Source organism: Micromys minutus, assembly GCF_963924665.1.
Source record: "Micromys minutus genome assembly, chromosome: 12".
NCBI classification, from domain to species: domain Eukaryota; kingdom Metazoa; phylum Chordata; class Mammalia; order Rodentia; family Muridae; genus Micromys; species Micromys minutus.
Window position 1 is genome coordinate 57,055,049 of NC_137981.1, and position 25,697 is coordinate 57,080,745.

Here is a 25,697-nt window from a genome sequence, read left to right on the forward strand (position 1 = left end):
GCCTCCTCTCGCCTTCCACAATGGGAAGGGAGAAGAAAAGGGGCTGGAACTCTTTTTTTTTTTTTTTTTTTTTTTGGTATTTTGTTTTGTTTTTTTGGGACAAGTTTCAATTAAAAATACTTTGCTTCAGCCCTCCAAGCCCTGGAATGAGAGTTGGGTCCCTCTGTGCTCAGCTGTCTTGAGTCTTTTAATCAGCAGAAGCTTTAACGAAACACAGCATTTTGTGACCTTGATTTTAGAAAACACTGAGGGTGAATTAACAAATTACAAATGTAACAAAAAGTTACAAATGAAATAACTGTAATGGGAAAAAGCAGAACTGAAAGGAGCTTATCAGATTGAAATTCTTCACTCTGCAGTTAGCAAGGTTCAACACACATGGTCTAATGTAAAGAGAAAGAAAAGAATAAACACCTGAAATTTGAAGAGAAAGTCCTGGAGACTGTGAACAGGGAGATGGATCAGCCTTTACAGCGAGGCTCGGAGATCCTGACTCAAAATAAACCGAGGACGACATCCTGATGTCTGGCTTCCAGACATACCTGAAGAGGTGAGCGGAGCTGCACACACACCCACACACTTCATACTCCACTCAGTTCTGTTTGATCAAGATAATAACCTAGGGTGGCTATAGCTTCAGTTCTGAGTGAGTTTGGGACTGGAGATACTAATCTTGACTGTCTACTTGACACACCTGGGAAAGGGGGACCTCAGCTGAAACACTGCCTCCATCAAACTGGCCTGTGGGAGTGTCTCGGGGCACTGTGTTCGTTGGCTAATTGATGTCCGAAGCCCCAGTCTACCATGAGTGGTGCCATCCCTAGGCAAATGAACCTGCGCCGTATAAGAAAGGGCAGAAGCCTAGGAATGAGCAATGTTCTTCCTTGGTTTCTGGTTCTGTCCTGCCTCCAGGTCACCGCCTTGAGCTCTTTCTTGCTCTGGCTTCCCTGGACGACGGACTAACGGGTAGAGTAGAATAAAACCCCTTTCCTTCTCCTTTGCTTGTGGTCAGAATGTCTTATCAATGCAACAGCAAGCAAACCAGAACATTAAGTATATAGCGAGCCATTCTTTCCAAACCCATCTCTTCATAGCTGCTCTGTTCTCATGTGGGACTCCTTGAGTTCAACCTCTGTGAGTGGGAGGCAACGTTCATCATTTTCAGGATATTCCTGCCATCCCATTGCTTTTAATAACCCGTGCTCAGCTTCCAGAGAGTATGACCATGGGTAGAGAAAGACCGTTCTGAAGACAACTCTTTCTCCCTTTTCCTTTGGTTTGGGTGTGTGGCTGCCCTCCAGTCTTAGCCCCTCCAGCTGGCCAGTCTCTACGTTCTGAGCAGTCTCCATTGTGTTCATCCTTGAGTCTTCAGGAACTCACTCTTCCTGTCAGTGGTTCGTTAGATCAGTTTGGTCAGGTAAGAGGAGCTGGTGGTCTCCATCGGAGGGGTAGTAGTGGAGGAACTCTCTTTGGGAGAGTTGAGAATGGCACGAGCAGCTGGTACCACTGCTTTAGTAACAGAAACTGGATTGGTAAAAGCAGACTCCAGGCTAGAGGGAAGGGTTCCAGATTTGTGTTCCATTCTGTTAGCTTTCCCTGTGTTGGGCTTAGAGGTGCAGCTGACACTTTGTTCCCTGGCATGGTGGGATCCTGAGGAGATGAATGCAGCAGAAAAGGCAGCAGCAGAATCCTCTTTGGAAATCTTCTTGATGACTAGCATCTTTGAGGGTTGCTTGGCACTGGGTGGCTTTTCCCACACTCCAGAAGGGGTCCCAATAGGTCTGCAAGGCTGATTCTGTTCACGAGCTTCTGGATTCGAAGAAGGGACATCTTCCTCTTCGAACTGCAACTTTTCTACTTTATCCTCTTCTTTTTCTTCCCTCATCTCAGTGGTGTTTTTTCTTAAAAAGCACAGGCTTTCGGGAATGAAAGCTGACATTCCAATATCAGAGGTTTCCTGTAATATCTCCACTACATTGGCTCACACCATCGTGACCTCGGGAAGAGCCATGCCAACCACATACATTACCAGAGGTTCCAGAACGTGCTCCCTTAGAGACACCAGAGTCAACAGAATCATGGCGGACTAGGGAGGGTTAGGCCCAAGAATCCCCTGTAGTCCTTAGAGGTCCACTGTTAAAAAGCCATCAAAGGAATTATGTTCCAAACCTACCTCCTCCTCGGGACAGGTGCTCTCCGTGTTTGTCAACAGTAGCTGGAGATGGCTCAGCTGACTGTGGCGCTGAGAACTTTAGCCACCCAGGAACGAAGCCAAGCTGCGCCAGTTAGACCCGGCATCTCTTCAGAAGATGAGGCATCCAACCTCATGGCCAGGCTGCTGAATGTCACCTCTGTGGTCCTGTTGCAAAGTTGCCACCTGTCTCTTCCACAAGGTTTTCTTGTAAAAAGGGTGCTAACACAGCCTGGCCAGCAACACACCATGTGATGAGACACAAAGAAGCCCAGCTCTGTGGCCCACCTTCCTAACCCTCTCAGTGGCTCATCCTGACCCAGTTCCTGACACTTCTCCAAAGGGGGAGGGGAAGGGGAACATTAAAAGTTATTTGTTACATTTAAAAAGAAAGAAAAGGGGGAAAGTTATGGTTCACCTCATTTAACTTCCTTGAGTAATGGCACTACAATGTTGCTTAAACAGGCAAACATGCACATCCTCAGTGAGTACAAACACCATTCATAACAAGGTCATGGCTAGAAAGACAAGTGGTCTCAGGAGTGGGCAAGAAATGTCATCAAGGGGACAGGTCAAGAATGCCATAGTAAAGCACTGTAAGACAGCTTCTCACAATCAGTTCCAGTGGCAAAATATTCACAACAAAAGCTTTGAAAACACAAATCTCATTATCATACACAACTGCCTAAAGCAGTGTGCACATATATGTGCTTTTATTGGTTTTAACCTTTAAAATCTAAAGATATAAGAAGTCTTGTTTTGTTTTTTGAAAAAGGAATCCAACAGAAACTTGATACATTTTTCCTGTCACAGAATAGCAGCTTTTAAGGCAAATTTCTTGGTATAAAGCTCTTAAATAAATATCCTGTTTCTTTAGTCTTTATACATTCAAAGCAAAATTATAAGTAGGAAAGATAAGGATCAAGGAGAAAGAGAATTCCAAAATGAGGTTTTCTTCTTATTAATTTTCTGTATTTCACTTATCCTCCTTCCCAAAACCTGAACTGAGCTTCCCTAAGTGATGTGAAGAGTCTCCATTGCTTTACTGAAGAAACTGTTTTCTAACTTGGGTCCATCCCCATCATTTACTCAAGCATTCAAAGGGCTCCTTGAGTCTGCCAGTCTGTCTTTAACTCCTGTCCAGGGCCATCTGACACCCTCTTCCAGGCATACACACAGCACTCCAGTTAAAGGCAGCAGTCAAGCGCCGTGACAGTCCACTTAGGTTTGTCTACTAGAAATGAGTCTCACCTTCATGTTTCTCCATTGACAGAGGTAGTCAAGGATGATTCCCAGCATCTGAGGATGTGTCCCCAGCTTCTCTGACCAGCAGAGGTGACTAGCCCAAACCATAACAAAGCTCTTCCCTCCAGGGCAACTCTTATAAATAAATAAATAATATATTACACACACACACACACACACACACACACACACACACATTGATTTGAAAGCAGACAGGAGACTGCATCTTCCAAAGATAGACAGGAGAAGGCTGGTTTTAGATATAGATGTGTAAAACCTAAAAGTCCTGCCTCCAGTAACACACTTCCTCTAGAGAGGCCACACCTCCTAACAGTACCTCTTCCCATGGACCAAGCATATTCATACCACACTACCAAACATGCACTTACTCACTTATCCACCATCAAAAGCAAACAAACAAATCCATGACAGAATTACAACTAGAAAAACAATTAGCTTTATATTTTCTTTCTTTCTCATGTTTATTACTTGCAATTGGGAAGGGCTTTTGTTTTAAGATTTATCTTAACTATATGTGTGTGCAGCCAGAAGGAGGGAGTCTAGTCATCTGAGACTCAAGTTACAGCACTTGTGAGTCACCTGACATGGCTGCTGGGGACCAAATACGGTCTGTGTCCTTACCCACTGCCACCTCTCCAGTCCAACCTCGGGTTTCCTGTTTATCCGTACCATTGTCCGGTCTGTGATTATAATAATGGCATAAAAGACTCCAAAACACGATTTCTGTACATTCTCTCTGGAAAAAGTATTCTTAATGGAGAATAAATAATCAAGTGGAAAACAAAACTGAACGTAGAACCTGATAAAGTGGAGGACACACAGAAACAAAGGAAACAGCAGTAGCTCTAACACTCAACGGCTGCACTGCACGCAACCGGTACTCATGACTGAAGTCACAACGCAAATATTCAGAAGGGGAGTACACTGTTTAAAACTGACAAAACATTTCTCATTAATTCCACAAAACTCAGAAGATGAGGGAAAGGGAAGAAGGAATAACACCCTGAAGTACTCATCTGGCTTAGGGAAACCCCACAGACCCTGTTAAAATAATAAGTTCAATTTTTAAATGTACTCATAAAGAACATTGTTCTTCTCTAAAAGAAAGCAATCATAAAGAGAATAAGACTCACTTTGAAAACAGTATACAAGAAAACAATAATTTTAAAACCTACACACAAAACAGGCCAAAGACACATCCAGGCAGCCAGTAAACACTAATTGGTTAACTACCCTTAGAAAACAAGTCCCTAGGCTGGCCATGGTGACACACATCTCTAGCCCTAACTGGAGGACCAGGGAATGAGGCAGAAAAGTCACGAATATGAGGACTGTTTAAGCTGCCTAGAGTCTGAGACCAGAAGGATATGTATTACAAGACCCTGTCTTTAAAAGAGGGTGTGGAACAGGTTACTGGTATTGACACTACAACTAGAACCATCTTCTAGGATTTAATAATGAAGCAAACAATGCAGAAATACTAAATATATAGGAGCTACTTAAGAAAAGTACAGAAAGAAAGAAACAACACTGCAAATACTGAAAGAAAAACAAACAAAAAAGAAAAAAGAAAAAAAAAAAACAAAAAAAAAACAGAGCCAGGCAGTGACGGCATAAGCCTCTAATCCCAACACTCGGGAAGCAGAGGCAGGTGGGTCTCTCTGATTTTGAGGCCAGCCTGCTCTACACAGTGAGTTCTAGGATGGTCAGGGTTACACAGAGAAACCTTGTTTTAAAAAAAGAAAGGGGGGGAGAATATAAGGGAGGGAGAGAGGGAGGGAGGGGAGGAAAGTAGGAGAGGGAAGAGGAAAGGAAAAAGGAAAAGAGAAGAAAAAGACAAGAAAAAAGAAAATCCTATCAGCTTAAACAAACAAACCAAAATTTACCAAACTAAAAGAAAATTCCTGAGGGAAACCAGAGGAAGAGCGCACATTCTTTTGAGTCATGTGCCCACTGCGGAGCCCATCAGGCTCAATTGGAGACCTCCAAATCTACAGTTACACAGACAGCCCTGGTTAAACTCGGTGTGTCACAAACGAAACAGAAAGATATAAATATAAAGCCACAAATCAAATTCAATAAGTTATAAAAACCGAACTTGAAGTCTCATGATAAGCTGGCATGAGGAGGGAAATTCCACTCGTACATAGTTACTCTACAGTCACATGCTGTAATCAAAGGCCAGTAATTGGTTATCCACAAGTAAGTCTGGTGCATGCCTGTGGTCCCACCATTCCTGGGACAGCAAAGATAAGGGGATCCCTGGGGCTTGCTGGAAGCCAGTCTAGCTGAGTCAGTGATCTAGCTCCATGTTCAATGAAAACAAGTCAGAGATCTATGGAAGCAGTGCCCAGCATCAGCCTCTGGTACGTGCAAGGGTGCACACGCACATTTGCATATGCACACCCCCAAACATGCAAAAATTTCTTGCATGGCACACACACATGCAAGAATTTCATACATGGCAGTAATTAATAAATTCAACATAGTTTTCTTGGTTCAGAGTGGTATTTGGCTGCCATTAATAGAAGACTGAATCAGTGTTCTGTGAAAAAACTGATTTAAACAAAAGAATGAAAGATCAAGGCTACAAGTTGACTAAACAACTTAATTCCTTTATAATGGCAGACTCCGTATTCCCACTCGATTGCCTACAAATTTGTACCGAAACATTGCATTCAAGACAGGGTTTCTCTGTGTAGCCTTGGCTGTCACGGAGCTAACTCTGTAGACCAGGCTGGCCTTGAACTAGCTCCACCTGCCTCTGTCTCTGGAGTGCTGGGACTAAAGGTGTGCACCAACAGCACAAATGCCACGCATTATGGCTTGGGCTACAATCTCAGACCGGCCAGCTGAGACAAGAGACTGCTTTGAGTGCGGGGCAGCCCTGGCTACAGAAAGCACACCAGTGTGAGACCGAGTGTACACAGATCTGTGGGCCTCTCCAGAAACATCTGCGTGGTGTCCAGGGGCTTGTATCCTATGTAATTCTAAGTCTATTCATATGCTGACACAGATTAACTGTCACCTCATTTTCAATATGGTAGGTAGTAAGTGTGAACTGTGCGTTTATTTACGTGTTACACGCCATGTTTGTACGCCTGAGCAGCAGCACACACTTCCTTTCCTTGTAGGCGATAGAGGACTAGAAACCTTCATATGTAAATCAACCTGACAGATTCTTACCTGAGAAACAAAGATTTCCCAGGAAACCCAAGAGATGGCTGAGGGCAGCTGAGCTTCCTCTTTCCTTCAATATCACTTCCCTTTTATTTCTCCGATTTATACACATTTCTTCCTTTTTTGTTTACACACTCATTCTTAGGAAAAATATGAGAAATTCAAAAAAATATAAGCAGCACAAGATGATAAACTACCCGTGATCACACCATTGTGTGTAACCATGACTGATGTATCTATAAATTGTTATATCTGTATATCTACACACACACACACACACACACACACACACACACACACACACAAACAGGGAATTAGTGCTGCTGGTGCACACCTTTAGTCCCAGCACTCCAGAGGCAGAGGCAGGTGGAGCTAGTTCAAGGCCAGCCTGGTCTACAGAGTTAGCTCCGGCACAGTCAAGGCTACAGAGTATGGGTGGGCACCATCCTCTGGGCTGGAACTCTAGGGAATAAAAGGGGGAGGAAGCAACCAGGCTGAGCATGAGCACTCTCCTGCCTGGCTGCAGACACAAGTGGCTGTCTGCCTCCTGTCCCTTCCTCCGCTGCTTGTCAGTTACTGGTCACAAATAAAACGGAAGTAATGTATGGTGAAAACAAAACAGCAAGATTATTTTGCAATGAGAAACCATTGGAAATTTGCACCATTCCAGAGTCGGATTCAAGCCGAATCAAGCCAGGACATTTACATATGACTGGCCCAAATAGCACCCTCTCCATTCACTGCATTTCAGAAAGACAGAATAACATTGCTAACAGTCCAGTTACATCCGCTATTACCTGGAGCCCCAGTTCTTTGGCTATGTAATGCCAGTATCCGCCTGTGTTCCTGAGTGAGCTGTGAGCGTATGAATGTTCAGAGAATGAGCAGGTGTGTGTCTGTAACCTCCTTCTATAAACACCCTCCACGCATGAACCACAAATGCCTAATGACTTCCTTCAGACACATCATCACTTCCCCACTGACTTACAGACAGCTTCCCAGGACTACCATCTCCATACCTCAAAACTCAGTCTCACATTCTCAGTTTCAAAGCAAGGCAAAGACAGACTAGATTAACTTCCTTATTTCAGATGTTATGTACTGCTGGTGTGCACTCTAAAAACATCAAGACGGGTCACATTCACAGACAGAATATTTAATGAAGTGTACAAATATATATTCTAGAAAGGTCAACAGGACTGCTCCGTGCTGCTCAATCTTACAATTATCGTCTCACTTTTAAAACGTTATTACATTTTGATATCACAAATCGTCCTATAAGAAAACTGACTTGATTGAACACAGAGTATGAGGCCAAAGATACAGTGGTGGAGCATTTGCCAAACATACATAACCAAAGGCCTTGGAGGGTCACTCCCAGCACTGTGAAATAAAGAAATAAAGAAACAAACAGAATTTGAACACACCAGAGCAAACCTGCTAAAAGTATCTGTGTTATACCAAAGGTCCTCTTAGGTCATCCTGTCTCTCCTGGGTCTCCCATAAAGAATGTCACTGTGGCTGTGTTTACCAAAGACTAAACACATGTGATGAGAGCATTAGAGACAAGTGTCTGTGAACACCAAATGCTAAACAGAAGAGTCTCAAAATTAAAACTGTATTGAATTTGTTCAGTTTTCTTTCAGACCTGTCACACATTTGCCACATAATCCATTTCATTTACAAAATTAAACTGTCAATAGCTAAAGTGCTAAGTGCCGATCGAAACTGACAATCTGAGTCTCACTGGAGAAGAAAGAGAAAAGAGCCTTTGGCTGAGTCTCGTAGCATGGAGGATGCTCCTGTATTTCTGTGCATGTTGTCTGACCTTCACCATGTCTCTTTCAAAGACGCCAACTAACACTGACAGGCTAGTAAACAGTTAACTTAACCAACCAGTGCTGTCTCACTCCAAGCCCCGCCTTCTTCCTCCCAGCAAACACTGTCTCTGTCACTACTCCTTAATGGACACAGAGGAGGAGTGGCAGGACAGGGGTTGCAGTGGCCCTGGACCTGGCACACGCTTTTGAAACCTCATAGTTCATCCCTAGTAGCACAACGCCCCTCCAACAAAGCTATATTTCCTAATCCTTCCCAAGACAATTCCACCAACTAGCGACCAGGCGTTCAAATGTATGAGCCTATGGGCCATTCTCATCCAACCACCAAAGGGTTAAGCAGTTAAGGGACAGAAGGAATTGGGAATATGATGAAAAGACAGTGCATAAAATTCTCAAAAAAAGTGGATTAACATGTTTATTTTTTAAAAGAAAGACCCTCGAGCTTGACACATATTGGTGCATCTATGAGCATGCACCAATACTTCATGAGCACATACACAGGTAACAACAAAACAACTCAGTCTACTTCATGAGCACATACACAGGTAACAACAAAAACAACTCAGTCTACTTCATGAGCACATACAAAGGTAACAACAAAACAACTCAGTCTACTTCATGAGCACATACACAGGTAACAACAAAAACAACTCAGTCTTGTGAAAAGGCAGAGAACAGAGAAGTGTCCCACTAACACTCCTGCAAAGTCAAACCTTGTCTTTCGGGTCAAAGACACCACAAAGCTCAGCACTGTCCCCACCCCATTTCCTGCACTGAGTCAGAACACAAATGTGCTTCTGGTAACCCCTGGACCTCTGTGACAAGAGAATAAAGCTCTCCAAGTTCAGTGTAATTTCATAGCCAGGAAATGCAGCATTTAATATTTAAAATAGTCAGGCTCCTCTTCTCCTTCTCCCTCATAAACACCTCACTTTTCTACATCAATCAAAACCGGAAACCAAATTACAAATAAAGGGTCAAAGTGTATCTGAACTTGAATTCAGACCATAAAAAGCACTCAAGTTAAGCAGTACTGTTTCATTATATCAATTCTGAAGTTATTTAATCTCTTTCTGCCATGTAAGCTAATCTTAATTGTATTTTTTTTTTCCTGATCACAACTGCTATTGGGACTCAGAGAAATACCTCCAAACAAGCTGGGTTTGTGCATGCTGAACAATTTGATATAAAAGGCTGGGGCCTGAACAATAAGTCAGCAGTTGAAGGGACTCAACCTCTAGGCCTGATGACCTGAGCTGGATCCTGAAGACCTAAAGGTGGAAGAAGAAAACCAGTTCCCACAGCTTGTCCTCTGTCGTGGTTAGGGTTTTATTGCTGTGAAGAGACACCAAGACCAAGCAACTCTTATAAAAGATAACATTTAACTGGGGCTGGCTCACAGGTTCAGAGGTTCCGTCTTTCATCATGGCAGGAAGCATGGCAGTGTGTAGGCAGACATGGTGCAGGAGGAGCTGAAAATTCTACGTCTTGATCTGAAGGCAGCCAGAGGAGGCTATAAATTTATACTACGCGGAGCTTAGGCACAGGAGACCTCAAAGCCCCCACCCCCACCCTCCAGTGACAAACCCCCTCCAATAAGGCTGAACCTTCTACAACAAGGCCACATCTCCTACTAGTGCCATTCCCTAGGCCAAGCATTCAAGTACTCAGTCTAAACCACCACATCCTCTACCTGTCTTCCTTAGGGCTTTTATTACTGTAATAAAAACACCATCACCAACAGCAACTTGGGGAAGAAAGGGTTTATTTCATCTTACAGCTTGTAGTCCATTATCCAGAGAAAAACCTAGAGGCAGGATCTGAAGCAAGGGCCATGGAGGAACACTGTTTTTGGACTTGCTCCTCCTAATTTGATCATATTGTTTTCTTATATCTCAGGAACACCTACCCAAAGATAGCACCACCCACTGTGGGCTGGGCCCTCCCACAGCAACAGCCAAGCCCCTCAGGCTTGCCTACAGGCCGATCTTACGGAACCATTTTCTGGGCTCCTGTCTTTGTCACTGTGGTGGTTTGAATATGCTTGGCCAGCATACAAAAAGCACTATTAGAAGCTGTGGCCTTGTTGGAGGAAGTGTGTCACTGTGAGGATGGCACGAGGGAGCCAGTCTTCTAGTGGCCTTCAGATGAAGACGTAGAATCTCGGCTCATCCTGTACATTTCCTGCCTAGAAGCTGCCCTGCTCTACCTTGATGACCGTGGACTGAACCTCTGAGTCAGTGAGTCGGCCCCAATTAAATGTTTTCCTTATAAGAGTTTGCCTTGATCAGGCTGGAGAGATGGCTCAGCAGTTAAGAGCACTGGCTGTTCTTCCAGAGGTCCTGAGTTCAATTCCCAGCAACCACATGGTGGCTCACAACCATCTGTAATGGGATCGGATGCCCTCTTCTGGTGTGTCTGAAGACAGCTACAGTGTACTCATAAATATTAAAAAATAAATAAATAAATAAAGTTGTGTGTGTTCCTGGCAGTAAAACCCACCCTAAATAAGACAGTCACTATCCTAGTGCAGTGAAGAGACACCATGACCAAAGCAGCTTACCGAAGAATGCATTAACTGGGGCTGACTTACAGTTTCTGAGGGTTAGTCCGTGACCATCATGGCAGAAAGCACGGCAGGCAACCAAGCAGGCATGGCACTGGAGCAGTAGCCGAGGGCTCACATCTGACCCATAAGCACATGACAGGAAGAGAATGAGACTGAGCCTGGCCACAGCTTTTGAAACCTCAAAGCCAACCCCCAGTGGCACTCTTCCTCCAACAAGGCCACACCCACTAATCCTTCCTAAGCAGCTCCCCAAGTGAGACCCACACATTCAAACATAAAAGCCTGTGGGGTCCATTCTCATTCAAACTGCCACAACTTCCATTACAGGATGATAGCTTCCTATTGGTCTCATTCGGTGGTTAAAGGTGCTTACCTGATGACCTGAGTTCAATTCCTGGAACCCATGTAGTAAGAGAGAATCAATCCCTATTAATTGTTCTCTGACCACCACACATGTTTTGGTACCCCCAAAGTAACGAAATGAATATTAAAAAGTATTTTAAATAACTAGTACATACATCAGTAAGTTTATATGCATTTTTCCTTATTTAAACTTTGCCAGTTTATTTTGGTGAAATCTGGGAGGGCTCAGGAGAATGTGTCCTTAGTCATTTGTGTCTGAGGAAACATGGATGATAGGGTAATCAGAGTGCTGAGACATCTCTACTCGATTATTCAAAACTGCTTAAAATATGAAGTCCTTAAGACTCCTCAAATCAAACCAGTCCTTAAGTGTGTCTGTTTTCCAAGGTAATCAATTCTCCATTAATGCAGCATCTAATGAAGGGTTACTTTTTAATTATTATATTTATTTACATTCCAGCCACTGCCCCCTCCCAGTTCCCTCCTCCCATGATTCCTCATCCATTCCTCCCCCCCCCCCTTGCCTTTAAGAGGGTGCTCTCCCCACCCCACCAAGCATCCCCCTTCCTTGGAGCCTCAAGTCTCTCTAGAATTAGGCACATCCTCCCCAACTGAGGCCAGACCAGGCAGTCTTCAGCTAAGTCTGTAGCAGCTCCCAGGGGTCCGGGTTAGTTGAGTCTGCTGCTCTTTCTATGGGGTCACCTTCCCCTACAGCTTCTTCAATCCTTCCCCTAGTTCAACTGTAAGGGTCCCCAACTTCCATCCAATGGCTGGGTATAAGCATCTGCCTCTGTGTCAGTCAGATGCTGGTAGGGCCTCTTAGAGGGCAGCCATTGGACTGCCTTTCCTTTACTCTCTTCTCCATTTCTGTCCTTGCACTTCTTTTAGACAGGAAATATTCTGGATCAGAAATGTTGACTGTGGTTTGGTAAGCCTGTCCCTCCATTTGAGGCCCTATCTACTGGAGGTGAATTTTTCTACTCCCCACTGTTGGACATTTTGGCTAAGGTCACCGTCACTCCCAGGCCTCCAGTGGAGTGCCCCCTCCCCACTTCCAAGGCTGTATATTTTCATTCATTCTCCTGTCCACTCCCCATCCCATACTTGATCCTGTTTCTCTTTTGCCTTCCTCCCACCTCCCACCCAGATCCCTCCTTCCCTCTGTCTCTGGTGATTATTTTGTTCCCCCATGAAGGGTTATTTTTAGAAGCTATGTACTCAATACAAATAACCCCAAATGTTAGGTGTTCTCAGCAAGGCTTCTGTCAGGTCATAAATGCTACAGAACAGATGAGGAGGAGGAAGAAGGAAGGGAGAGAGGGAGGCAGGGGAAGGGGAAGAGAGAGAAGCTTTACCCTAAAAGAATGAACCTCACCACTGAAGGCAGTGGGACCTGGGGAACAAGAACACTGGAGACCAGAAGAGGAAGTACATGAACACGTGTACCCACTCTGTCCTCTTACAGGGTAGGCCTAGAGGGCAGAGGCTTATGCCACACTTCCCACATGGGATTCTGGGTAAAGGCTGACTCAAAAGCATGACCTGGCCCAATGAACAAGAACTGCCCAAGTCTCCAACAGGAGGCATCTAGGAGGGTGCCTCCCTTACCACTCTTCAGCTCAGACCACAGAGTCTCTCGACCACCCATTTGCCCTCTCCCAGACACCACGTTAATGAGCAATGTGAAAGGTGAAGAATCGTCATCTGGGACATTAGGAGTTTCAAAACAAAGCGCTTTCCCAAAAGCTGGTAAAAGACTTGCATTGAAGCCATTTTCTCCTGAAGTGAGCCTGTGTCTGCAGTCTGGGTGACTGAGGGCTGCGGTGCTGTGCGTAGACTGCAGAGCTGCAGAGCCAAGCTCACTGCTTCCCTTGGGCTAGTTCTGCCTTCTGGGGTGGTCGTTCCTTGACCACCTCCATGACAGAAGGGTACCCTGTGACTAAGAGATGAAAACCTGGACTCTATTAATGTAGTAGGCCTCTCACTTTCACTAGCCCAAGCTAAGAATGTCACCAGAGAGCATCTTGGGCGTACAGAAAAGCTTCCCTGTCTTGCAAGCTTGCCTTGTCTTATGACTTCCTTTGTTCCATAAAACTGTAAAATGTCACGAAACTCTGGAGTATGCAATCTAGGGTAACCTAAATCTGTGTTCCCAGGTCATGGTTGCTCAAAATGACCCAGAATAAACTTCCTCTTCCTCCCTTTAAAATGAGAGCTGTCATTTTTGTGGGGAGAGACACAGACAGATGGACAGACAGAACAAGGAAGGAACCTGTGAGAAAGATCAGCCCAGATTATTAGAACATAAAAGCTCACTGTCTGTATAAGTTACCGAGTTGTCTCTGCCTGGTGGCAGACTGACCATACATGAAGTAGCATTAGAGAAGCCATCCCTGATCTTAGTGAAGGACCTCACTACTACTGCCTAACTTAGAAAGTGGGAGAATCGCTAAAAAAAAAATCAGTCTAGACTATTTACCTGTAGCAGCAGAAGAGGAAGATCTTGTGACAAATGAGCGGAGGTCACAGCTGAGACAAGGGAACATCAAACAAAGTGAGGCACCACTGGCTTCTCCTCCCTTTAAGTTCTGCAGTTTGCCATTACCTAGGGCATTCCACAGCAGCCTAAGTGACCACTGTGGAGGGAACGGGTGTGGTGTGCCTGTTCCTCTTCAGCACTCACTCCTCCAGGATTCCCACGGATTCTCCCTTAGGGAGGCCCACTAAGTCCTTATTGTTTGGCACTGGCAAGTGTCCATTTTGTAGAACTATAATGTTCTGTGTTCAAGAAAATTCCAACAACATTCCCTGAGAATCAGAGTTGTTTTGCTGGGGACAGATGCTTCCCCCTAAGAGTGGCACTTAGTATGTTGGAAGTGGACAGGCTCACTCTACACAGAACGGACAGATGTCAGGAGTGGACAGGCTCACTCTACGCAGGACGGACAGATGTCAGGAGTGGACAGGCTCACTTTACGCAGGACGGACAGAGTCACAGGACCCCGACTGAGGAGCAGGTGGTCCTTCTGTGAGCTCACTCCTTTATCCACTCCTCCAACTACAGATGGCCACTGGTCCCCAGTGTTCTCACTTACTTTTCAACTTTGCGATGGTGTAAAAGTGAAAATCATGGTAGAAAGTCAACTTTGAATTTGGTTCTTTTTACACAACAGTGATTTGCAGTCTGGCCTTCTCTCCGAGTGCTCCTGGTAGGAACTGCAGTGCCCAGTCAAAAGCATGCTGGTAAACAACAGATACCACACCAGCGTAGTTGAACTAGGGCAGTAAGCAGCTCAGGTGAATCAATGTATTTGACTTTATGTTCTACTAATGATGGGCACCAGAAAGTTTCTCCTTCCTTTCTTTTCTTCCTTTGCCTAATTTTAAATCTTTTCTGTTCTTCAGGAAATGAGCTCTTAGACAGATCAAGTTTCATGTGCTTTCCCATAAGCATGCAGTCACAACCCCACTGTAAGTCAGGGCAGATGTGTAACTTACAGGTCACACGTCAGTTATGCACCACCACTGTAGCTCACAGCAGCACAGGATACAATCCCCGCCCTCAAGGCATTCAGAAGCTATTAACAGACCAAGTAAGCACCATCTTGATCCTTAATTTATCACCAGTACCACTGTCAGCCATGTGAGGACAGCTATCCACTGGCCTAACTTCTTCAAGTACCAGGCTGGCACATAAGCAGTGCTCAAATATGTCAAATGTGAGGTATGTGTGCATGTGCACCACGAATTCTCTTCCCTGTTCCCTCTCCTGAGCTGATATGCCTAAGGAAGAGCTGCCAAGATGTAGCCATAAACCCTGGGGCGGGGAAGAGGGGGGAGCAACCTTTTCCTTTATGAGAGAACAGGAATGAAAGGAAAAGCATGAAGGGCAGGGTTCCTGGGGACAAGAGGACTACAAAGAGAAGGAGGAGGAGGGATGGGAGGACTACAAAAAGTAGGAAGGGGATGGGAAGAATACAAAATGGAGGGATGGGAGGACTACAAAGTGTAGGAGGAGGAGGAATGGGAGGACTACAAAGAGTAGGAGGAGGAGGGATGGGAGGACTACAAAGTGGAGGGATGGGAGGGGGAGAAAGGAAAGAGGAAGTCCAGGATGCCACAAAGAGGACAAGTCAACACTTGGAGACAGCCGTCACAGGGATGCAGACCTCTGCACTGATCTTCATGTGCACAGCAACCATGCAAACATGGTTTCTTTCCTGAAGTGAGCCTCACCTTCCTGGTCTGCCACACCCTCCAAGGGTCCCGGCTGGGAAACGCAGATGCTCCCAAACCCTCTTGGTCATGGGGAAGGCTCTGCTCCCGTTGCTTATGGCTTGTTTGCCTATCAGTTCTGTGGTGGAACATTGGTAAGAAGGAAATCTTTGGTGTACAAGCCCCTAAGATCTGTATCTTTTCAAAATGACAGTCTGACAAATTATTCCTACTTTCTGTCTCAAAAGGAACTGAAAACAGAGGCCATCTTAGTTTGCTTTCTGTCTGTCAACTGCACTTCAACTTCAGTTGAAAGGAAAACTGTGAGGTGAACTGAAAGATGGCTTTTCTGTGAGAATTTAAGTCTGTCTGTCTCTACCACACCTTCCATAAGCTTCCCTCCCACTCCCAGAAGGCAAGTCAGAATCCCAGCACTCAGGAGGCAGAGGCAGGCAAATCTCTACATGTTCAAGGTCTGGTCTACAGTGCAAGGCCCAGAACAGTAAAGATTACAAAGAGAAACCTTGTCTTGAAAAACCAAAAAATAACCCACAAAACCAAACCACTTTCTGCATTCTAACATTTGAGGAATCAGGCTCTTATGCCTTCCTGTTTTCCAACACTCTTCCTTTGAAAGGTGATTACTAATTAAAGACTTGATGGCTCCTTCTTGCAAAATACACATCAATTTATCCTTACTAAAACTTCAAATGTGGAGCAGGGGAGATGGCCCAGTGGTTGAAAGCTCAGGCTTCTCCTGCAGGATCCCACACCCACACCCACACCCACACCCCTCAGAACCACTCATGACTCCAGTCCCAGGGTCTGATGTTTTCTGACCTTTTGGGCACAGTTTGTACATACCTGCAGGCCAAGCATTCACATACATAGAGTAAGACTTTTAAAATTAAGAACAGTAACATCAAAAATAAACAATAATGATGGAGAGGAGTGGCACACACCTGTTATCCCAGCACTGGGAGGCAGAGGCAGGCAGGTCTCTGAGTTCAAGGCCAGCCTGGTCCACACAGTAAGTCCTAGGCCAGCCTGGTCCACACAGTAGGTTCTAGGCCAGCCTGGTTCACACAGTAGGTTCTAGGCCAGCCTGGTCCACACAGTAAGTCCTAGGCCAGCCTGGTCCACACAGTAGGTTCTAGGCCAGCCTGGTTCACACAGTAAGTCCTAGGCCAGCCTGGTCCACACAGTAAGTCCTAGGCCAGCCTGGTCCACACAGTAAGTCCTAGGCCAGCCTGGTCCACACAGTAGGTTCTAGGCCAGCCATGACTATACAATGAGATCTTATCTCAAACAAAAACCATTAACAAGTCTTCTACATGATTTCAGGTGTACATGGAATTTAAGAGAGGACATAAAACAGCTTATATATTGTTTTGCAACCTGCTTATCCATAGCCCATAGACAATGCTGATGTTAATTACTGCCTGGCCCAAACAACTGACGTCTTCACAGACAGTTTGTCTCACACTTCCCTAATCACGACGTGAAGCCATGGTAACGCCCTGAAACATGCCCAGATGAAGGCCATGCTGTGTGTCTCAGTCAGCACTGCAGCCCAACTGTCTCCAGAATGATGGCGGGCCCTTCTCTCCTCAGAGCATTACAAGACTGGATAATATCAAGTTTTAAGAACAGCTGTTAAGATCAGAATCCCAGTGGTACGTCAGGGTTTCTTTTAAGTCGTCCAATAATAATGGTCCAATTATTTATTTCTAACTTTTTTGTAATGTCTTTGTGTTCAGATTTTCAGTAAAATTAAGTTGGTATTATTATTTATTTACAGGGACTTTATTTTGAATAATCATAGTTTAAATACATATTACAAATACTTTCCTCCAGGCTTTCACCTACAAGACTGGCTTTAACATTGACTTTTTAAAATGAATGTGGCTTTATACTTTCCAAATTTTCTGTTATAATTTCGATTTCAAGACATCGTTCCTTAAATTAGCTCCAAGTTTATGTCAGCTAAGTGAGCATCTTCACAAGTAGGACAATTAATTCTCCCTTTTCTGTTCTTTGGGTTCTCACTAAACTTACTTCTCGTGTATAAATGCCTGCAGAGCCTCTCAGAGCGCTGTCATCCTAAAGGGTCAGTGTGGAGCAGGCTTTCTATAAATCCTTCAGATATTCTATTCTTCCCAAGTCCTGCTGGTTTTAAACATGGTCTAAATTCTTCTCAAAACTTTTCCCCACAAAATTCCACTGAGGGTGTCAGTGGGCTAGCCTTGTGTGAGTGAGGCTGAGACACACAGTGGGCCAGCCTTGTGTGAGTGAGGCTGAGACACACAGTGGGCCAGCCTTGTGTGACGCTGAGACACACTACTGGCTCAGGAGACGTGAGCAGCAGTCATGGAACTGAGCTTCCAGGAAGCTCTGACTGAGCACAGGGGCAGCTGGTGGCCGCCTTTACCTTCTGCTCTCCTCCTTCCTGTCTGGAAGGCCAACCCAGCGACGACCGGAAAGCAGCCTCCGGACAAGACCACCACAGCTGCATGGCCAGGTATCAGCATTTGGCCTCTGGTGGCCCCTTTGCACCTCCTTACTGAACCTCGGAACCCCTCAACGTATTTAGGAAATAGCACAGGAGCTGGGTTTTCTGTTCGCTGCAGCAGGATTTAGGAGCTAAACCACATGGCAAGATTCACTCAACAGCCTTTCCATTTCATGACTTGAGAGGATTTCTTGAAGAAAAGCTATGACGGTTTAAAGGGCAAGTTCCACATTCACAACCACACTGAATCTTAGAAAGGGAATCAAATCATTAAGACCTCAACCAGAAATCAAGAGCTGCCTTCACAGAGAACTCAGTAACTGGGAACTAGGGTGTCACCTGTGGGACTCTTGGTGCTGAAGCAATCTCAGCAGGACACATGGGGAGGGGGAAAAACAGCTGAAGACTTTTTGAGGTTTTTATTTGCTTGTTTTCTTTCTTTGTGACGGGGTTTCGCCTCTCTGTATCCCTAGCTGTCTTGAAATTCACCCTGTGGACCAGGCTGGCATTGAACCCCTAAGTGCTGGAATTAAAGGCTTGTGATACCACTGCCCAGCTAAAATTTCCCTTTCAAAGGCTTATTCAATTTACCACCAGTGGACTGAATTAGATAGTTGACTGTTACCCTAAGGAAGGACAAATGAGCTTAGGACAGACTGCAGACATAATGCTTCTGTGCGTGTGTAAAGGTTCCCTGTGTTAATTGAATGCTATTTCTCTGCCCTCACATCTTGTCTCAATTTGGACACGGCCCTGCAATGCTTAGGTCAAAAATCTCCTGTTTCAAGTTTGTGTAAACATTCTTCCCTTTATTCTCTGCCCTATCAATAACTGCTGACCACCCAATGGCTGAGCAGAAGGAAAAATAGGGCAGGGGAAGGAGGGAGGGAGGTTTCAGATCCACACAATGAGAAGGTCTAAGAAGACACCATGAGAAAAAACGTCTGACACCCAAAGAGCCAGATCAATAAAATATGCAAGTATCATGTGCGCTGAGGGGTGGCCAGATTAGCATAGGGGTTATGATAGATCATTTAACTGCTCGGTATTGATATGCAGCTTGAAATAAATCTTGGTTTCTCTGGGTGGTTATTGGGGAATACAGCAGCCGGATTCATTCACTGTTTACATTTCTATTTAAAAGAATTCTTTTTACACAGACAACAATAACACAATTCTTGAGCTCAACTGGAGGCTGCAGCCAGCCCTCTGTGAGTGAGATGGGGTGGGGGTGCACTCGTGATATTAACCTGGCTGGATTTAGAACAGAACCAGCTCTGGGGTGTCTGTCAGGGGTTTTCTGGAAGATTTGACTGAAGTAAGCATCACTCTGGATGGGCAGCACCACACTGGGCTGGGGCCCTGAGCTCAAGAGAAAGTGAAGAGGGGCAGAGCTGAGCGCCAGCATTCACCTCTACTTGGTACCGCAGATGAGGTGTGGCCAGCTCAGGCTCCTGGCACGGGCCATTCCTCACAGACTGTTCTTTCTTAAGCTGAAAGCCAAATAAACCCTCTCTCTGTCCTTTTTCCGTCAAGTATGTTATCACAGCAGTAAGTAAACACGTGGCACATACCCCACCTCAAAAGCCAGTCAACCTTTCACAGAGAGGGATTTACATTGGCCATTTTAATGGACCTCTGGACTTGGAGCAAGGGCACGAGGAAAATGTGAAGGACTACATGTTCCCACAGTTCAAATCCATCTGACTCCTCTGTAGCACAAAAGGACGTTCCTGGGAGGATAACAAACACTGTGCACTCTGCAGTAGAGCTGGATGGCTGGATAACAGAGCCCTGGCTGTCCTGCAACTTCCTTTGTAGGGCAGGTTGGCCTCAAAGTCAGAGATCCATCTTCCTCTGCCTCCCCAGTGAAACCAGGAAGGTGTGCTCGCTCTCTCTCTCTCTCTCTCTCTCTCTCTCTCTCTCTCTCTCTCTCTCTCTCTCTCACACACACACACACACACACACACACACACACACACACACACACGCACGCACACATGTCATCCCCTCCTCCCTCCTCCTGTCTGCAGTCCACCGAGTCTAACTAGCGATGCCGGATTGAGCACTGGTTTTGTGCAGGCAGCCACAGGGCAGTGAGCTCATGAGTGCAGTGACCCTGTGAGCTCCAAGGACGGAGTTACACATTGCTCCTCCCTGCCCTCTGGCTCCTCTTACAATTCTTTCTGCCCTCTTTTTCTGTGATGTCCCTTGAGACCTGGCCAGGAGGGAGAAGATACGAAACACAAGTGTCCCATTTATGGTTAAGCACTAAATGATCACTTAATTCTCAGCACTTTGACTAGTCCTGGGGTCTCTACATTAACCGCTGAGCATTACAGAAAGGAGCTTCTCTGACCAAGGCTGAGGGCAGCAGTCACTAATCTATGTGGATAAACATAAATATTTAGAAGGCAATTTGACAGCATGCCCATTTAGTAGGACAGCAACAGTATGCTCCCCTTTAGGGCCTTTGATCAGACTTACAGTACAAGGCAAAAGAATTACTTCCTGTAATCTGCAGACCTCAAATCCAACTCAAAAGTGGTTGGTTAGCACCCCTCACTACAACAGCCAGGCCACTACTGCACCGGTGGGCATACCTTGCCTTAGCAGGTCAGTTCACCAGTGGGTAATATCATGGACATCTCCTCTCCTCACGTGGCCAACAGTACCTTCCAGCACTATGATAGCCAACCAGCAGAGGAAGTTTTCAGACTAGTTCCTGTTTGGTTTCTTCATATGTCTACAACCAGTGTCTATCTTCAGCAACAGGATCTTTCCATCTAGTTCCAGCAGGTACTCAAGAGCTATGGCAATAGGCTGGGGTACACCTAGGGCTTCCCTGACCAATAACTTACAGGCAGGTCCCGAGTCCCATACCTGGCATCTCTATGGATTTTCAAGGTTAACTAGTACATGGTATCTTTAAACACAGCACCTCTTTCCCAAAGAACTGAAAATAAGGACACACTTAGCTCTGCAGAAGAATCAAGGTAACGTAGAGCAAAACAATAGTACAGATTAAAGAAAACACATTGTCAAAAATGATAGCAGGCCACAGGAATGAAGGCATTCTAGGGCCCAGGCCTGGGGTCTCTTTATATGGGGTCTAAAGAGAGAGAGGAGCTAGTTCTACTAAGGGACATAGTTTGAGGAGTTCTCTACTGTTACAGATAGATTAGGTCCTATACCTTTTCTTACTATGCACACCCCTTCCTATAATGCACCTGATTTTAACATATGAGTGACCAGGCATAAAAAGGTAAAGGGAGCACTCTCCCAAAAATGCTACTAGAGGACACAGTTTGTTTTACTGTACACCTATACCTCAAACTAGTTTGGAGAACAAACTTATAGAAACTGCAAAGTTGACTGCTATCAGGGTTAGAAAAACTGACACTGGGCTGGAGAGATGGCTCAGCGGTTAAGAGCACTGACTGCTCTTCCAGAGGTCCTGAGTTCAAATCCCAGCAACCACACGGTGGCTCATAATGGAATCTGATGCCCTCTGCTGGTGTGTCTGAAGACAGCTACAGTGTACTCACATAAATAAATAAAAAAAGAAAAGAAAAACTGACACTATTATTGAGAAATGGCACATATGTACCTGATACAGGTGGGAGACTAAGGTGCTTCTGAGGATGTTGGATGCATTGTTTGGAGGGAAATAAGTATATATTGCACTTGTAAGCGAAAAGTAGGTTACCAAGTACATTATTCCAAGAGAGGGAGTATGCATAACCCAAATTGGGGCCCCAGCATACTAAACTGTCTCCTGTGCGTGCCTGCCTTAGCAGCACACACTTACCAACTCCAAAGCTAGTTAGGCAGGAAAAGAAAATTCCTGAAAATTACTGGCCAGCCAATTGGTGAACTCCAGGTTCAGTGAGAGACTCTGTCTGGAAAAGTACAATGAAGTGTGTGATACAGTAAGACATCAATGGAAAGAATGGGGAGCAGAAACTGGTCAAACAGATTTAGAAACAGGAGCCAAGATTTGTGTCCTTGGCCAGTAGCTGGAAATGTCCTTGGGTATGTCCTAGCTAGAAGTAAAAAAATAAGAACAGACAATCACATGCCTTTCAATAGTAACTCTGAATACTGATGGTCTCAATTCTCTGGCAAAAATACATAGACTATCAATTTGGATTAGAAAATAGGCCCACCTTTTACCTGCTTCTAAGAAACATACCACACTATCAACAGTAGATACCACCTTAAGATAAAAGAATAGGAAATGGTATTCCAAGTAAATGGAACTAAGAAACAAGCTAATATAGCTATTCTCATATCTTAAGAAATACACCTCAAACAAAACTAGTCAGAGAAAATAAGGAGAAACATTTTAGCTTCATTAGAGGTAAAAAAAATCCGCCAAGATAATTACAATTATAAACATATAATCACCAACCAGAGCACGAATTTTCATAAAAGAAACTGTAGTTGACTTTTAAACAAACACACACATACACACATACAAAAACACACATACATACACAAACACCTATATCAGTACCAGCACAGTGATAAGTGGGTATTTCAATACCTGCCTCTCACCAACAAACAGGTCATTTAAAAAAGCCTAAACAGGGAAGCTCTGGAGTTGAATGATGTCAAATCAAATGAACCTAACAGACACAGAATGATCCACCCAACACTACAAAACACATTCTTCTCAACAGCACATGAACTTTCTCCAAAATCCACCACATACTAGGACATAAAGCATTACAACAAACACAGGGAAATTGAAGTAACACCTGCATTCCATCTGACCACAAAGAAATGAAGCTGGGTATCAACCACAACAAAACTTAAAGAATGTATATAAACCCATGGAAATCAGCCAGGCAGTGATGGTGCGTGCCTTTAGTCTAAGTATTTAGGAGGCCTGGTCTACAGACCAAGTTCCGGGTTAGCCAGGGCTACACAGAGAAACATACCAACACTACAAAATGACAATTGGATCAGGAAAAAAATCAAGAAGAAAATTTAACAATTCCTAGATTTGAATAAAATGTAAACACCTATGGAATACAACAAGGAGCAACATCAAAAAAAGGAAGTGGGGTTCAAGTTAATAATTTAATAATACAACTGAAGGCCTTGAAAAAACAAAACAAAGAATATCCAAACACAGTAGTCTGGAAGAGATCATCAAAATTAGGGATAAACTTAATGAAATTGAAACAAACAAACAAAAAACAATACAAAGAATTAATAAAACAGAGACCATTCTTTGGAAAGATTAGCACTGCCTGAAAATCTTTAGCCAAATTAACCAAAAGAAAGAAACCAGGATTCAAATAATAAAGTGAGAGATAAAAGGAGACATCACAACAAAGGCTGAGAAGATTCAGAGATGTGTAAAGACATTTTAAAGATCTGTATTCCACAGAACTAGAGAATCTAAAACAGATGAACTTCTAGATGTATATGGCCAATTAACACTAAAATAAAAGGAAATAAATTATTTAAGTAGACACATAACATCCAATGAAAATGAAGCAGTAATTAAAAATCTCCAAATTGAGCAATGCAAAGGCCAGAAGAATTCAGCAGAAAATTCAACCAGACCCTCAAAGAAAAACAAACACCAATACTATTGAAATTATTCTGCAATAATTTAATGTTTGTTATATTAAATTATTACTATATTTAATATATATTTGTAATATATATTTAATATATAAAATTTACTATTATATAATAATATAAACATTTCCAAATTCTTTTTACAAAACCAGTATTACCCTGATATCAAGACCAGACAAAGACGCAACAAAAAAATAATAATAATTTAGGCCAATATCTCTGAACATGGACCCAAAAGTTCACAATAAAATATATGCCAAGTGAACTCAAGAACATCAAAAAGATCATCCATTATGATCCAGTCAGCTTCAACACAGAGATTCAGGGATGGTTCAATAAAAATAAATCAACAAATTTATTTTATTACAATTTTATAAACTGACTCAGGAAACAAACCACATGGTCATCTCATTAAATGAAAACAAAAATCCAACATCCTTTCCTGATTAAAAATCCTAGAGAATCTGAAATAGAGGAAACACATCTCAACATAATAAAGGCAACATACAACAAGACCACTGTGAACATCTGCAGGACAGAAAAACTCAAAACGCTTCCACTAAAATCAGGAATAAGACAATGATTTCTACTACACCACCCATTCCCAATCCAGTTCACGCCATACTCGAAGTCAGCAAGAACAGCAAGGCAACTGAAAGAGACAGGGGGAGCCATGGCCCAGAACATACAGGCCAGGCAGACAGTGGGCATCAGTGAATGCTGACGGAAAGAAAACCATGTTCAAAACAACAGTTAAAGACTAGCTAGCTCCTGGCATGGTTTTAGTGAGGACGATTATATGGACATGTATGATGACAGTCTTCTTTTTCAAGCCTGCCTTAGGAACGCTGGTGGACGGTGATACATGACAAAAGTCACTGTGCTAATAGCTACGGGCAGTCATTCTCTGTGGTAGTGGTAACTATATTTACTAAGATAAAAGAATATTCCAGAAAAAATATTATGGTTGCTTAAAATTAAGTTGGTCATTATAAATTAAAGATTCTGTTTTTTTTTCTTTTTTTAAATTTCTTTTATTTATAGGAGAACACTGTAGCTATCAGACACACCAGAAGAGGACACTGGATCCCAGATGGTTGTGAGCCACCATGTGGTTGTGGGATTTGAACTCAGGACCTCTGGAAGAGCAGTCGGTGCTCTAACCACTGAGCTATCTCTCCAGCCCCCAAGATGCTGTTTTCTTAAGATTAAAAAAAGGGGGGGAACCTGGAGTTGGAAGGGTGGGGAGGTGAACAGAATGTGAGAGAAAATATGGAAGGAGAAACTGTAATCAGAATATACTATATGCAAATAGGACTGTTTTCAATTTTTTAAAAATGTGGTTACAACAAAATGCACTAAAATCTTTACATTGATTCGCACTACAGAAATCTGACCAGCCAGGCAGAAAAGTTTCCTCATACGGAGGTCAGCCATGACATCCACAATTAGGTGACATGCATCATTTTTCAGGTACTAAGTCAGTACTCAAACTTGCTTGCTGCATTCTCAGCGTTTTGTGAACTCCACTTCCATTCAAGCTGGATTAATTCCAGAAATACAATGGGAATTTCAGAAAGGCAGGGAAGACAAGGGGTAGGGGTTAGCTCACAGGGTATAAGCCCTCAAGTTAAACTGCATTTTATATCTTTTTCTTTTTGTTTTTGGAATATTTTGAGAGAGTCTCTCTACACAGCACTCACTGACCTGGAACTTACTATGTGACCAGGCCTGCCCCACACTCACAGAGTGCTCGGACTAAGAGTATGTATGACCATTCCTGATCATGTTTCATATTCTTAAAAAAAAAAAAAAAAAACAAAACAAAACAAAAAAACACAAAACCAGAAACTGTAAAGGTGGAGAACAGGCCTGAGCAGCCCCTCTAGAGAGCTGCACTGCAAACTCTGGTTCCCAGACCTCAGTGGGTCAGGAAATTAGTCAGAAAGCATGTGGGCAGTG

At 43.9% G+C, this 25,697-nt stretch overlaps 1 protein-coding gene and 1 pseudogene across 2 annotated transcripts in view; both read right to left on the bottom strand.

The window, feature by feature from the left end:
• Positions 1 to 25,697, bottom strand: part of WDFY2 (WD repeat and FYVE domain containing 2) — a 123,150-nt gene that overhangs the window by 89,872 nt on the left and 7,581 nt on the right. The gene's annotated exons all lie outside the window — the stretch shown is intronic.
• LOC308428003 (vasculin-like protein 1) lies at positions 1,050 to 4,129 on the bottom strand (annotated as a pseudogene). Its single transcript has 2 exons — positions 4,079 to 4,129; positions 1,050 to 2,276 (listed from the first exon to the last, which is right to left on the bottom strand). The product of its transcript is annotated as a vasculin-like protein 1 (transcript).